This window comes from Scyliorhinus torazame, chromosome 13, assembly GCF_047496885.1.
Source record: "Scyliorhinus torazame isolate Kashiwa2021f chromosome 13, sScyTor2.1, whole genome shotgun sequence".
NCBI classification, from domain to species: Eukaryota; Metazoa; Chordata; class Chondrichthyes; order Carcharhiniformes; family Scyliorhinidae; genus Scyliorhinus; species Scyliorhinus torazame.
Window position 1 is genome coordinate 105,883,511 of NC_092719.1, and position 14,176 is coordinate 105,897,686.

Here is a 14,176-nt window from a genome sequence, read left to right on the forward strand (position 1 = left end):
GAGCACCAAGGGAGGCCGCATCGCTCACAGCAGAAGAAATGACCAAGGTTATGGCTGTGGAACTTGAAAAACAGTTCACAAAGCACATCGAAGCGATGAAGAAGGAGATGGAGGCGGTACTGAAAGTGCTGGTGGAGGAGGCGATTGTCCCAGTGAGGGCGGCGGTATCAAGTGCAGTGGCAGAGGTGCGGGAGCAAGGTGAGACACTGAAAGAAGTGGAAGAGGCATTATCGCAGCACAGTGATCAACTCACCTTGATGGGGAAGGAGCTGCGGAGGGTGATAAAGACCAACAAGGGTCTGCAAACCAAAATGGAAGACCTGGAAAACAGACCCAGGTGACAGAATCTGAGGATTGTGGGTCTGCCCGAAGGGTTGGAAGGCCCAAGGCCGACGGAGTATTTTGCCATGATGTTGGCAAAGCTATTGGGGCAGGGGGACGATCCCTCCCGACATGAACTGGATTGGGCTCAACCGTCGTGGAGGCCTATATGAAAGGCGAGTGAGCCGTCAACAGTAGCAACCCCGTGTTTCCGTAGGTATAGCGCGAAGGAGAAAGTCCTGTGCTGGGCAAAGCAGAAGCGGGAGGTGCAATGGGCTGGAGCTGCTTTACATATATACCAGGGGCGGGATTCTCCCAGCCCCGCGCCGCCCCGACGCTGGCACGCAGAGCGGAGAATCGCCACCATTGGCGCAGCGACAGTCGTGGGTCGCTCTACATGGCCGGGCCGCCGATTCTCCGGCCCGGATGGGCCGAGCGGCCACTCTAAAAAGGAAGAGTCCCGCCGGCGCCGGCCACCGTCGCAGCAGACGCAGCCGGTGGGAACTCTGCGTGCAGGGTCGGGGGGCTGCCTGTGTGTGGGGGGGGGGGGGGGGGGGCGAGGAGAGGGCTCCAACCCAGGGGTGGGGCCTTCAATGAGGCCTGGTCCGCGATCGGGGCCTACCGATCGGCGGGTCGGCCTCTCGTTCCCAGGGCCTATTTTCTTACGCAGCGGCCCCTGAACTCCGGCGCCATGTTGTGTCGGGGCCAGCGCGTTGATGGAGGCCACCATGCATGTGCGGGTTGGCACCGGCGCCACTGCGCATGTCCTCGTTGACGCCGGCGCCACTGTGCATGCTCGGATCCCGCGGCGCACAGTTCGCGCCGGGATGGGAGGCTGGAGCAGCATGAACCGCTCCAGCGCCTTGCGGGCCCCCTGTAGGGGCCAGAATCGTTACTCCCAGCGGCCTGTTCACGCCGTCGTGAAACGCGACAGCGCTTCCGACGGCGTGGACACTCTGCTGCCAAATGGGAGAATCCCGCCCCAAGACTTTACGGTAGAGCTGTAAATCATGGATGATGTACATCAGCAAGGTGCAGTGCGGCATAGTATATCCAGCTAAGTTGAGGGTGACCTACAAATCCAAGGACTTTTATTTTGGGACGGCGGAAGCAACGGAGGTGTTTGCGAAGGCAGAGGGACTGTGGCAGAATTGAGAATTGGTCGTGTACCGACGTAGCTTCATTGTAACTTAATTTTTTCACTGCGTGTTGGTGTATGTACTAAATGAGTCGACGCTATATATATTTGGACAAGGGAAGAGATGGGACTTTCATTTGCAATGATGGTTCTTTGGGCTTGGGTATGTATGCGGGGGTTGTGTGCTAAAGGGGATTTCTTGGTTTTCCTGGGACCGGGCAAGGGGGAAGGAGACCCGGACAGGGGCCTCCACGCTGGCCGGTTTAAGCCGGCCAGTGAACGTGAGTGAGATGGGGGGAGGGGCTGCGGCCATCGGAGCCTGGTAGAACAGATTCCGGTGAGTCTAGCCGGGGAGAAAAGTTGGAGGAAGGAACCGAGGTTGGGGGAGGAGTTTACAAGAGGAAGTGGAGGGGAGGAGTCTGGGAGGTGGGGTGGGGAGGGGGCAGTGTCTACAATTCATGGGTGTCATTCACGGTACTCTCTTGGGGATTGGATGGCATTGAATATAAGGGGGTGAGGTTGGGGGGTGGACTTGTAGCCATCTGGGATGGCCACTTTCAGTATATAAAATGGACACTCGCAGAGCCTATAGGGAAAAATGAACAATGCAAAGCAACAAGCAGGCACAGAGCCTGAATGTATACTTGGAAGGCAGTCTGCAGACGGAATCGAAACTCTGGGTCGATTTGCATATTGATGGCCCATCTCCAATGAACAAAGAACTAGTGCTCAGGTAGCTGAAACTGTACCAGACATTCCGGCGCCACTACCCCAACCAGAAGACACAAACAAAGCAAGGCCAACGGCCACCTAGGACACGCCCAGCCATCAGGGCACCCATCCCTTTATGGGCTTAGATCGATGACAATGATCAAGAAGCTGCCCAATTAATTGGGACCAAGTTTAAGGCCCGCCTAAAACACACAAAGCCCCTCCAAGTACAAGAAGGAACCCCCGCCAAAGGTTCAGTCTCTTGGATTTGGCTCTCAAGCGAAGAGACCCTTCCACCAGCACCACCAGAAGCAAGTAAGTTCAAGGTCAACGCTCGCTACCAGACAGACGACCTTAGCTGTACTCCTGTTACCTCTTCGAACCCAACAGCCTCAGATCCGAACAACGGCCATTGTGCCTCTGACCTAAGTGGACACCCAAAGTTAAGTATAGGTGTTAGTGATAGACATCGTTTAGCCTGTAGTGTTATCGTGCATGAGTAAATCATACTGTGTGTAAATAAAGTAGTATTGACTTTGAACTAACTAACTGGTGTATTGGCTCTTTGATTGGTATTCGGTTGAACCTTGTGGCGGTATCAAGAGATACCTGGCGACTCTGAAAGCATACTCATAATTAGGATTAAGAAAGGCGACCTTATTAATCGCTATATATGCAAGTAAACCGAGCAACAGACTGTATATGTCAATGGTGACCATAGGCGATTATGATTCCTTTTTCTTTTTTCCTTTTTTTTCCCACCTTGGGAGGGTTTGTTTAATTTGATGCTTATATTGTCAGGTGGGCCGTTGTTTGGGGGTGGTGGGAGAATGGGATTGTTGTTGTTGATAAGGGGATTGACATTGTATTTGTTACCATTCACTGTTTGTTGGTGGGGTCTTAATTCTGAAGAAAATGTGAAAATGGAGAATAAACATATTTTTTAAATAAAAAAAAGTTACTAAATGTAATCATCTCAAGTAAAGCCTTCTGCAGGCAGGGGCTTGTATTGAGAACATCTGATTTTGTCCTTCATTGCTGGAGGGATGGAGTTTAAGACGAGGGAGGTTATGCTGCAATTGTATAAGGTGTTAGTGAGGCCACACCTGGAGTATTGTGTTCAGTTTTGGTCTCCTTACCTGAGAAAGGACGTATTGGCACTGGAGGGTGTGCAGAGGAGATTCACTAGGTTAATCCCAGAGCTGAAGGGGTTGCATTACGAGGAGAGGTTGAGTAGACTGGGACTGTACTTGTTGGAATATAGAAGGATGAGGGGGGATCTTATAGAAACATATAAAATTATGAAGGGAATAGAGAGGATAGATGCAGGCAGGTTGTTTCCACTGGCGGGTGAAAGCAGAACTAGGGGGCATAGCCTCAAAATACGGGTAAGTAGATTTAGGACTGAGTTTAGGAGGAACTTCTTCACCCAAAGGGTTGTGAATCTATGAAATTCCTTGCCCAGTGAAGCAGTTGAGGCTCCTTCATTAAATGTTTTTAAGATAAAGATAGTTTTTTGAAGAATAAAGGGATTAAGGGTTATGGTGTTCGGACCGGAAAGTGGAGTTGAGTCCACAAGAGATCAGCTACGATCTCATTGAATGGCGGAGCAGGCTCGAGGGGCCAGATGGCCTACTCCTGCTCCTAGTTCTTATGTTCTTATGTAACACAAGAAGAAGATTTACCCTCTTTATAATCAATAGATACCAATAAAATTTCATTTCGCACCCGAGAAGTGTAATGCAAATTTCTGTCTAGTTAAGTGTATAGGAGAATACATTATCACAAAGGCAGTCTTCATCAGATGAGAATAGAGGGATACGGACCCCGGAATTGTAGAAGATCTTCGTATAGACGGGTAGCATGGTCGGCGCAGGTTTGGAGGGCCAAAGTGCCTGTTGCTGTGCTGTACTTTTCTTTGTTCTTTGTTCTTTGATGTTTTTAAGTTTCCGTTGATCTTTGATACGTTCAGGCAGTGCGCCTAACAGGAGCGGCCCTTTTTGCTTTGTCCATAAGTTTGTTTCCTTTCTTTTATTTGGTTAACCTCAAAAGAGTGGCCAATCCACCTGTCCTGCACAACTTTCGGTTGAGGGGTTGAGATCCACGCAGAGATGGAGAGAATGTGAAAACTCCGCATGGACAGTGATCCAGGGCCGGGATCGAACCCGGGTCCTCGGCACTGTGAGGCAGCAGTGCTAACCACTGCACCACCATGTCGCCCACAATGTTAGATGATAACTTCTGCCTATATCTTGTTTGATGTCTTTTTGCTGGTTGAGTTTTGCCTCCGTTTGTTTTTTTAAATCCCTTCATGTTTCATTCTGATAGCAGCAATGCTGCCATTCACACCTCATCTGGACACAGTTCTTGTTTCTTTACTGTACCCGTCACCACTCTCTTTTGTACCATGAAACCTTTTGTCCTTTCATCTAAACTGCCCTCCACTCGATCACAGTTCTTCCCTATTTGTTCTTCCTGCCCCCTCCCTACATGATTATCCTTATGATAGCCCTGACACCCCTCTACTTACAACCCTTCTGTGGCTGATTTCATCCCATTGGGCCACCCACTCTCCAGCCAATCTGTTTCTGTTGCTTGGTAGCAAAGGTCTGACCTCAGGCATAGCATTTCTAGCTACACATCCCATCTGTTTCCAGCCATTGCTTTGTCTTCAGGCCCAGCTATCGCCCCCAGCTCAGTAGGAGAGCAGAAATGGCACATGGCCGAGTGAGGTTGCCTTGTTCTCAGGAATGTGAGCTTGAAATAACTGATTTATTTCCTACCCCTCGGCCCAGCTCATTGTGCCTTGTTGGTCCACTTCAGAAGTCACCCACGTTGCTTGTTGCAATTGTAAGAGTAACAGGTTCCCTGACGGACCCCCTTGCATCTAACCCACCAACATAACATTACCCTTCCACCCTCTTGTATTTATCTGATTTTCCACTAAATATATCAATGCTCTTTATCTCAACTGTTCTCTGGGTAAACCAGTGGGTTACCTAATGACTATATTACTGGATTTGTAACCCGGGGATCATTGGTTTTATCAGTAAATAAAACCATAAGAAATTATGAAACTGAACCCAACGCATCTTATAAGCCATGGCTAATTAATAATAATCTTTATTGTCACAAGCCGGCTTACATCAACACTGCAATGACGTTACTATGAAAATCCCTTAGTCGCCACATTCCGGCACCTGTTTGGGTACACAGAGGGAGAATTCAGAATGTTCAAATTACCTAACAGCACGACTTTCGGGACTTGTGGGAGGAAACCACAGCACCCGGAGAAAACCCACGCAGACACGTGGAGAACGTGCAGACTCCACACAGACAGTGACCCAAGCCGGGAATCAAACCTAGGACCTATGCTATTCTCTAAGTCTGAATAAAGATTGTAGACTTCCAGTTAACACAAATACTTTATTCAGTGGGTTTGTTCTGTTTCCAGAGCTTAACTAGATATAATACAGTCAAGAGGTATGACCAGTAAAGCTAAGGTAAACTGCCTATGCTGAGCTGCCTCTGTCTACTGCTGCTCACTAGCCCTGGGCTTCTGAAAGAGTTGGATCCTCCCTTGGGCTGGACCCTTTATACCCGTCAGTGATGCTGCCCTCTAGTGATGCTCTGGCTGTTACATCTGTCTGTAGTCCCTGGTGTATGTGCAGATGTATGTACAGGTGTACAGATCATTACATCCCCCCCCCTTTTATGGACATGTTTTCTAGACTGGCCTCAAGAAAACTGCACATAACAAGTGGTGAGAATATGCAAATCTGCACACTGTGAAAATGATAAAAGTAATACAGAAACCATTGACTGTGTTGTGAGTCCATCGTGAGAAATGTCCATTTTCGTCTTGTGCGTGTGTTGAAGTGTCGTTACAAATCTAGCCGGTCGGGTGCCTTACGGCTTCTGCTGGAGCGTCTTAACGGTGGTAGTAGGAATGATGGTTTGATGTCATCAAGTGTACTGTCTGGCGTTGTGTGGTGAGGAACGTCCTGTGGACAAATGGACTCGGTCAAGTCCAGTGTGGGAAATACTGGCGTTGTAGGTCGAATCTCTAGAACAGATCCCGGCGGTTACAGCAAAAAAGTACTCCCGCAGACGATTTGACAATGTAGGACCGCGGTGCCTCCTGCCTGATCACCGTGGCTGACTCAGACCATCCGCCTTCTGGGTCCCTGATTGTGACGATGTCACCTATTGTCAGTGGCTTGAGTGGGATCGCATGTTGATCGTAGTATAGTTTTTGTTTGGAATATAGTGCCCGCATGTCGTCGAGAACCAGTGCGTTGCCAGGGTCTCGGAATTGCTTTGCCGGTAGGGTTGTCTGGATGTCTCTGCCGAAGAGCATTTGCGCTGGCAACTGTCCTGAGCTCAATGGGGTTTCTCGGTACGATAACAGAGCTAGGTTGATGTCGGAACGTGACTCGGCTGATGAGTCGTTTAATGATGTGGACACCTTTTTCCCCTGTTCCATTTGATTGTGGGTAGCGATTCTGTGTCGTACCGTTGTCTGCCTCAACTTTTTCCTGTATTTGTGGTATTGATTCTGTATGTCATCGTTCGTGAAAGCTGTTTTGCTTGTTTGTTCTGGAGCAGATGTGAATTTATCATGCCATGGCATGTTTGTAGTCTTGTCATTGTTCAGCAGTGTGCCGTGGCATTGTCCTTCACGTGCAGAGTTGTACCATGTTGTACAGGTCGTTGTTTCATTGTTGTTGTTCTGTCGTTTATGTCTTTGTTGTTTTCGTTGGCGTTCTTGGTGTTCTTTTTGTCGCGCTTGTTGATTCTGTTTTCGTTGTTTTCGCTTTTATTCTTGTGCTTTTTCTTGTTGTGCTTGTTGTTTCTGGGATGCTTCTTGTTGCTTTTGTCGTTCTTGTTGCGCTGCAAGTTGTTTTTGTTGTTGCTGTTGCTGTTCTTGTTTCTGCTGTGCTTCGTGCGGTTTTTGTTGTTCTTGTTGCACTCAATGAGTGTGCCATGTGGATGATTTGAGTCATTGTCACAGTTATTGGTGTCAGTGTCCTTTGTGGTATCTGCTACATTGAGCGTTTCTTCTTGAGAATTGTGAGAATGGTGACATCAGTCATTTGTGGTGGATTTGATTCCCCTCTTACTTGGTGCTCCTCTTCTAGAGTCATTTCTGGTTCACTTGAATCATCATTGATTTCTAGGTGCTCCTCTTTTGGAGTCATTTCAGGTTCAGTTGAATCATCTGTGATCTCTTTGTGCTCCTTTTCTGGAGTCAAAATCTTCAAGATTTCCATTGACGTGGTCTCTCTGGACTCTTGGTGCTCCTCTTCTGGAGTCAAAATCTTCAGGATTTCTATTGACGTGGTTGATGTGTTGGGTGTTCTGGATCACATACAGGTCACCAACACTTGAAGTAGTGCAACACTATTTTATTAAAAGGTTAACTATTTAAACATACTTGAACTGTGGGTAAATACGATACCCGCTTTAACTAAAGACCTTTGCCTTGTCCTAACCAGTTGATGCACTCAGCACATGGTGAATGTCTGTGTTGCAGGCTGTGAGCTCTGTGCTCCGTGCTCGCTGCTACTCGAATGAGCGGGAACTCTGATGTCCCCTGTCTTTATAGTGCGTGTGCTCTCACTGGTGATTGGCTGCGGTGTTGTGTATGTTGATTGGTCCCACTGTGTGTCCATCAGTGTGTGTCTGCACCATGATATACTGGTGTATATTATGTCAGTGGTCTCTCAGGACTCTTGGGTGGCCGTCCTCTGATTATTGAGTGCTTCTGTGCAGACGAGCTGAGATATGTCAGTCTCGCTGTGATCCTGCACATCCTGTATTGGAATTGTGATTTCTTTGTCACTTGTCTCACATACAGTGGGTAGACATTCAGTGTCTTCTTCTGGTGGCTCAAATAAGCTTGATAGATCTTCATGGTCTTGTACAAGAATGGCGTACACTATGGAGTGTTTGCTTGCTTCCATTTTTGAGTCTGTCACCGAGCTGTCTGTGGAGGCTTGCATCGCTCTCTTTGTGGAGGCTTGTGTCGCTCTCTTTGTGGAGTCCTTCATCGCTCTCTCTGTGGAGTCGTGCAGTGTTCTCGCTGTAGAATCGATCTGTGCTCTCAATGGAGTCGTTCTGTGCTCTCAGTGTGGCGTCGTCTTTGTCTTGGGTATTGCTGTCACCCAATGTATCAACGATCTACCATGGCACCATGGTATTGGATTCATCTACCATGAGAAGAGTCGTATTGAGCTTTTCGACCGTGTTGCCGATGCTGTGATCAGCATATCTGAATAACTCAGCCATGTCTGAGTAGTATTGTGTGTATTGTTCAATAGACAAATCATCGCTTTTTGTTTCGGTGCTGTGATCGTTCTCTTCATGTTCAATGAACAAATCATCATCTTGTGTGGAGGCTGGGACCCTTCGTGGTGCGTGGACCACTCTCTGTTTCTTGGCGTCAGGCCGCAGCATAATCCTGCACTCACGAGTCAGGATGTCAAAAATGATGGGCTGAAGATTCCCAAATCCAAAGAACTCATCGTCGGGGTCTTCACAGTACAACACCTCTAGTTGCGGTTCGGATTTGGTACTGGGGTAGCCATCTCCCAAGATGAAATCTTCATCTGAGTCGTAGTCTACAAGGACCATATCATCTTCTAGTGTGGTGCTAACTGCTTGGTCCAGGGTGTTCTGACAGGTATTTTCAACTGCTGGTGTAAGTTCGGGCATTGTTCTGTCTTTTGAGGCAAGAAAATTGGGGTTTTGTAGCTTTAAATTTCTTTTTGCTCATTTTCGTGCATTTCCCTTTTAAATGGGCGTGGTCCTGGTCCTCTGATGTCATGACGCTCGTGATGTCATGCGTAGGAGTCGATTGCTCATGCGTACACTGCGTTTCCTGTACTGTGCGCTCTTTTCGCAACTGAGCATGTGCGGCTCCTTTCTCAAGATGGCTGCCACTCAGAAGCTCCGTCTTCCTCCGATTCAACCCTGCCTTCGCTTCGTGGTGAGTGTTCGCGCCATTTTTACTGATTTTGTTTTCTAAATGATGATTCTGTGTTTGTAGGGACTCAATAAAGTACTGATTTTGTTTTTGTTCATAAGCAAGGCATTTTTGTATAGCGATTTCTAGAGTTAGATACTTATTTTGTGAAAGTTCTTCCCTCAAATTTTTATCAGATAGTCCAGAAATTAATTGATGCATTATCACAGTGTCTCTGAAATCAGCATAATCACAGCCTTGTGGTATTAACTTGAGATTTGTAATAAAATCAGAGATGGGCCATCCGTTTCTCTGACAAGAGTTAAATCTTTCCAGCATCTCACCAGCCTGACTGTTACAGCATTCATAACATTATTTGAGGTTAACGTCTACTTTGGTGTTGTCCTCACCTTCTCAGTAATTAAAACAATTATAGATTTCTCGAGCTTCATGCCCTCCTGTTGAGAGTAGTAGGGCTATTTATGTTGCATCAGAGGCAGTGCTTAAATCATTAGCTGTGATAAATATTTGGAACAGCTGTTCAAACATTTTCCAGTTATAACTTAAATTACCGGTTGTTTCCAGCTGCCATGGAGTTCCAACAAATTCTATCAAATCAGTTAGTTGTCGAGGATCCATTTGCTGCGAAGTCTTCCACAGTCGAATATCCGGTTTAGGTTTTTCTTCTCTTGCTGGTGTCTAGCTAGCTTTCTGAAATCACTCCTGGTATCGTATGTTATTCTCTAAGTCTGAATAAAGATTGTAGACTTCCAGTTAACACAAATACTTTATTCAGTGGGTCCGTTCTGTTTCCAGAGCTTAACTAGATATAATACATTCAAGAGGTATGACCAGTGAAGCTAAGGTAAACTGCCTATGCTGAGCTGTTTCGGTCTGCTGCTGCTCACTAGCCTTGTGCTTCTGAAAGAGTTGGATCCTCCCTTGGGCTGGACCCTTTATACCCGTCTCTGATGCTGCCCTCTAGTGATGCTGTGGCTGTTACATCTGTCTGTAGTCCCTGGTGTATGTGCAGATGTATGTACAGATGTACAGATCATTACAGGACCCTGGAGCTGTGCAGCAACAGTGCTAACCACTGTGTTGCCATGCAATTAGAAGATTAAGGGATGATCTAATTAAAGCATTTAAGACGATGGGTAGATTGAGAGAAACTATTTCTTCTGGTGGGGGGTCTATAATGTTAAACTTTGTGAGTCTGTTTTTAAGAGTAATGTCAGGAGGGACTTCTTCACATCAGGAGTACTGGTAATCTGGAACACGTTTCCCCCAAAGGCAGTTAAGGCCAGGGTCAATTAATGATTTCAAATCTAAGACTGAAAGATTTATGTTTGACAAGGGTATTAAGGGATATGAAAGGCTGATGGAGGTAAGATATCGATTAGCCATACTCTAATTGAATTCTGGAACAGGCTTGAGGGGCTGAATAGCCTCCTCCTGTTCCTATACAGTAGGTTTGGGGATCTGAATGGTCTCCTCCTGTTCCTATACAACATGGTTTTGGTGCTGAATAGTCTCCTGTTCCTACGATCCTACTAAGGTGCAAGTAAGTGTGATGATCTGTGCTGAATAATTGAGCTCACAGCTGAGTTGTCACAGGGCTGTCTGCTGACAGAAGGAGAGTATTGGGAACAAGCACTTGCACCAACTTTGTGCACTGACTCCACTGCATCCTCTTCCCCTGTGGCTCATTCCAATTCTCCTCTGGAGTGAGCGTCCGGAATAGCAGCCTGCTGTGATAGGTGCTGACCTTCTACTCTCAATGCTTTAATTTTTTACAAATTTAGAGTAACCATTTCTTTTTTTCCCAATTAAGGGGCAATTAAGTGTCGCCAATTCATCTACACTGCACACCTTTTTGGGGGCGAGACCTGTGCAGACACGGGAGAATGTGCAAACTCCACATGGACAGTTACCTGGGGCCAGGATCGAACCCGGGTCCTCGGCGCTGTCAGGTAGCAGTGCTAACCACTGCGCCACCGTGCTGCCGCTCAATGCTTTAATTTTAATAATCTGGAAATTATAGCAGAGCCCAGATTTTTGCAGAACCATGGAGACGCCACAGAATCTTCAATGGTGGGAAGGACCCAGATCCAGAAGGCCCGCCCACATTTCCAATACATCTCATGTTAGTTGGTAAGAGAGCTGGGCATGACTTCATTTAATTTAATCTCAAAGTGGTTCCTGAGATCTGCCCATGATGGATAGTGGGTGAGTTGGCAAGGAGGGTGTAAGGGCAATGGTGAGGAGTCATGGGTCAGACGTAAGTTGGCATCTGGACATGGGGAGAGGGTGAGATTCGATGGTGTGTAAGAGGGTGAAGATTGGAGGGCCTAAAATTAGTGGGTGTGAGCCATTTCCCAACTTGTGCTACCTATCTCAGGAGTGAAAATCTGGGCCCGACCCTCAGTAATGGTGACCAAAAAACTATCATTGATTTTTGTAAGAACCCACCTGGATCATTAATATCTTATAGGGAAGGAAATCCTTACGTGGTCTCACCTACATGTGACTCCAGACCCACAGCAAGGCAGTGGCCTTTTACCTGCCTCTGAAACGGCCGAGCAAGTTCTGTTGTACCAAACCGTTACCAAAAAGGCAAAAAGGAATAAGACAAGACAGACCAGCTGACATCGACCAAGGCACTGAAAACTGCAACAATATACCCAGCTCTGTGAAATAGAAAACCTTCTGTTATGTAACCCTACCATCATGCGAAGTAGGATAGATTTCAAACAGATCTAGCAACTCAAGACTGGGCATCCATGAGGCGCTGTGGGCCATCAGCAGCAGCAGCAGAAATGTGTTGATTCACAATCTATCTTGGCCCAGCATATGTCACACTACTATTACCACCAAGCCAAGCGATCAAAACTGATTCAATGAAAAGAGTAGGAGGGCAACTCCTCAAATAATGTCATGAAGCCCTCCTCCAACCCCCTCAACTCGAACTTAAGTCATGCAAATCCCCCAGCCAGGCCTACACCCTCAGAGGCGTTTCCGACCTCCAATTCAACAGAGTCCTTCACTGGGTAATCAGAAAGGCGAAGGCCACCACATTGGCCCCCTTCCCCTCCAGCAGTTCCAGCTCCTACAAAAGCCCAAAGATCGCCACCATAAAGTCAGGCCTAACCTCCACCGCACTAACTTAGTCAGTGTCTGACACACCGCCTCCCGATAGTTCTCCAGCTTTTCAGAGCCCCAAACATGTGAATATGATTTGCCGGCCCCCTGCCCACACCTCTCACATCCATCGACCACCCCCTGGAAGAACCCACTCATCCTCGCTCGAGTCATGTGTACCCTGTGCACCACCTTGAAGTGAATCAAGCTCGTCCTCGCGCAGGAGGAGATTGAGTTCACCCTATGCATCGTCTCACACCAGAACCCCCAACCTATTTCCCACCCCAACTCCTCCTCCCATTTACTCTTGATCCTCACCACCTGAGTCCCGTCTTGCTTCCCCAGCCACCCATATATACCCCCAATCCTACCCTCCCCCAGGTCGTCGTGAAGCAGCAGTTGCTTCAGCAACTCCAGTAGCTTGGGAAAGACCGGCACTTTTTCGCACAAAGTCCCGCACCTGCATCTACATAAACTCACTACCCCTTGGCAGCTCAAACCTCTCCCGCAACACAGCCAGCCCCGCAAACTTCCCCTCCAAGAACATATCCCTAACCTGCTCCAACCTCGCCTCCCTCCACTTCCCATACATCCCCTCCCCCGGCTTAAACCTGTGCTTCCCACACAATGGCGTCAGCACCACCATTTTATCCAACTTAAAATGCCTCCTCAACTGGTTCCATATCCAGAGCTAACGGCAACAGGGTCGTCACCAGGACCTTCAGACTGGATCCCCTACAGGACTCCTCCTCCAACCTGACCTCTATCATTGCCTCACCTTCTCCACATTCGCAGCCCAATAATAATACAGCAGGTTCGGGAGCGCCAACCCCTTTTTCTGCCTCTGCAGTGGAGCCCTCTTCACCGTTGGCACCTTGCTGCCCATATAAACTCTTATCAGTGCCTCTACACTCCGGAAGAAGGCCAGAAGTACTTAGGGAGAAAGATCGAGAGGGTCTGAAAAATATACAGCAACCTTCGCAGCACATTCATCTTTACCACCTGCACCCTCCCTGCCAGAGTCAAATGCAAAGTGTCCCAACTCTTAAAATGCCCCCTTAGCCTCCTCCACTTACGCTGTCAAATTCCACCTGTGCATCGTGGCCCACTCTCGCATCACCTGAATTCCCAAATACCTAAACCTCTCTCTAACTACCTTAAACAGCGGTGCCCCCAAATTGGCCCCTCCGCCCCACCGCATTTACCGGAAACACCTCACTGTTCCCCACATTCAGCTTATACCCAGAGAAGGCCCCAAATCTCTTTAGCAGGCCCATGATTCTGCCCATACTCTCCAGTGGCTCCGACACAAACAACAGCAAGTTGTCTGCGTACAATGACCAGCACCCCCCCCCCCCCCCCCTCAATCCTTCGCTACTCATCAGACCACTGAAGGGCCATCCCCAAGGGCTCAGTCGCCAGCGCGAATAACAACGGCAACAGCGGGCACCCCTACCTTGTTGCCCTGTGCAGCCCAAAACACGCTGAACTCATCTCGTTCGTACGCGCACTTGCCACTGGGAATGCATACAAATGACGCATCCATGCCACAAACTTCGGCCCAAACCCAAACCTTCCTAGAATTTCGAACAGGTATCTCCACTCTACCCGGTCAAAGGCCTTCTCTGCATCCATAGATACAATAACCTCCGTTGCCCGCCCCCCTGACGGAGTCATAGCAACATTCAACAGCCTCCTAATGTTGCTGGAGAGCTGCCTTTCCCTTCACAAAACCTGTTTGACCCTCAGATCACCTCTGGCACATATCCCTCCACCCTACCCGCCAGCACCTTCACCAGTACTTTCATGTTCATATTTAACAAAGAGATAGACCTATATGACCCACGATCCAGCCTCTTCCTCTCCACCAACATCTCCTTTGTGGAGGCCCCCAAGTA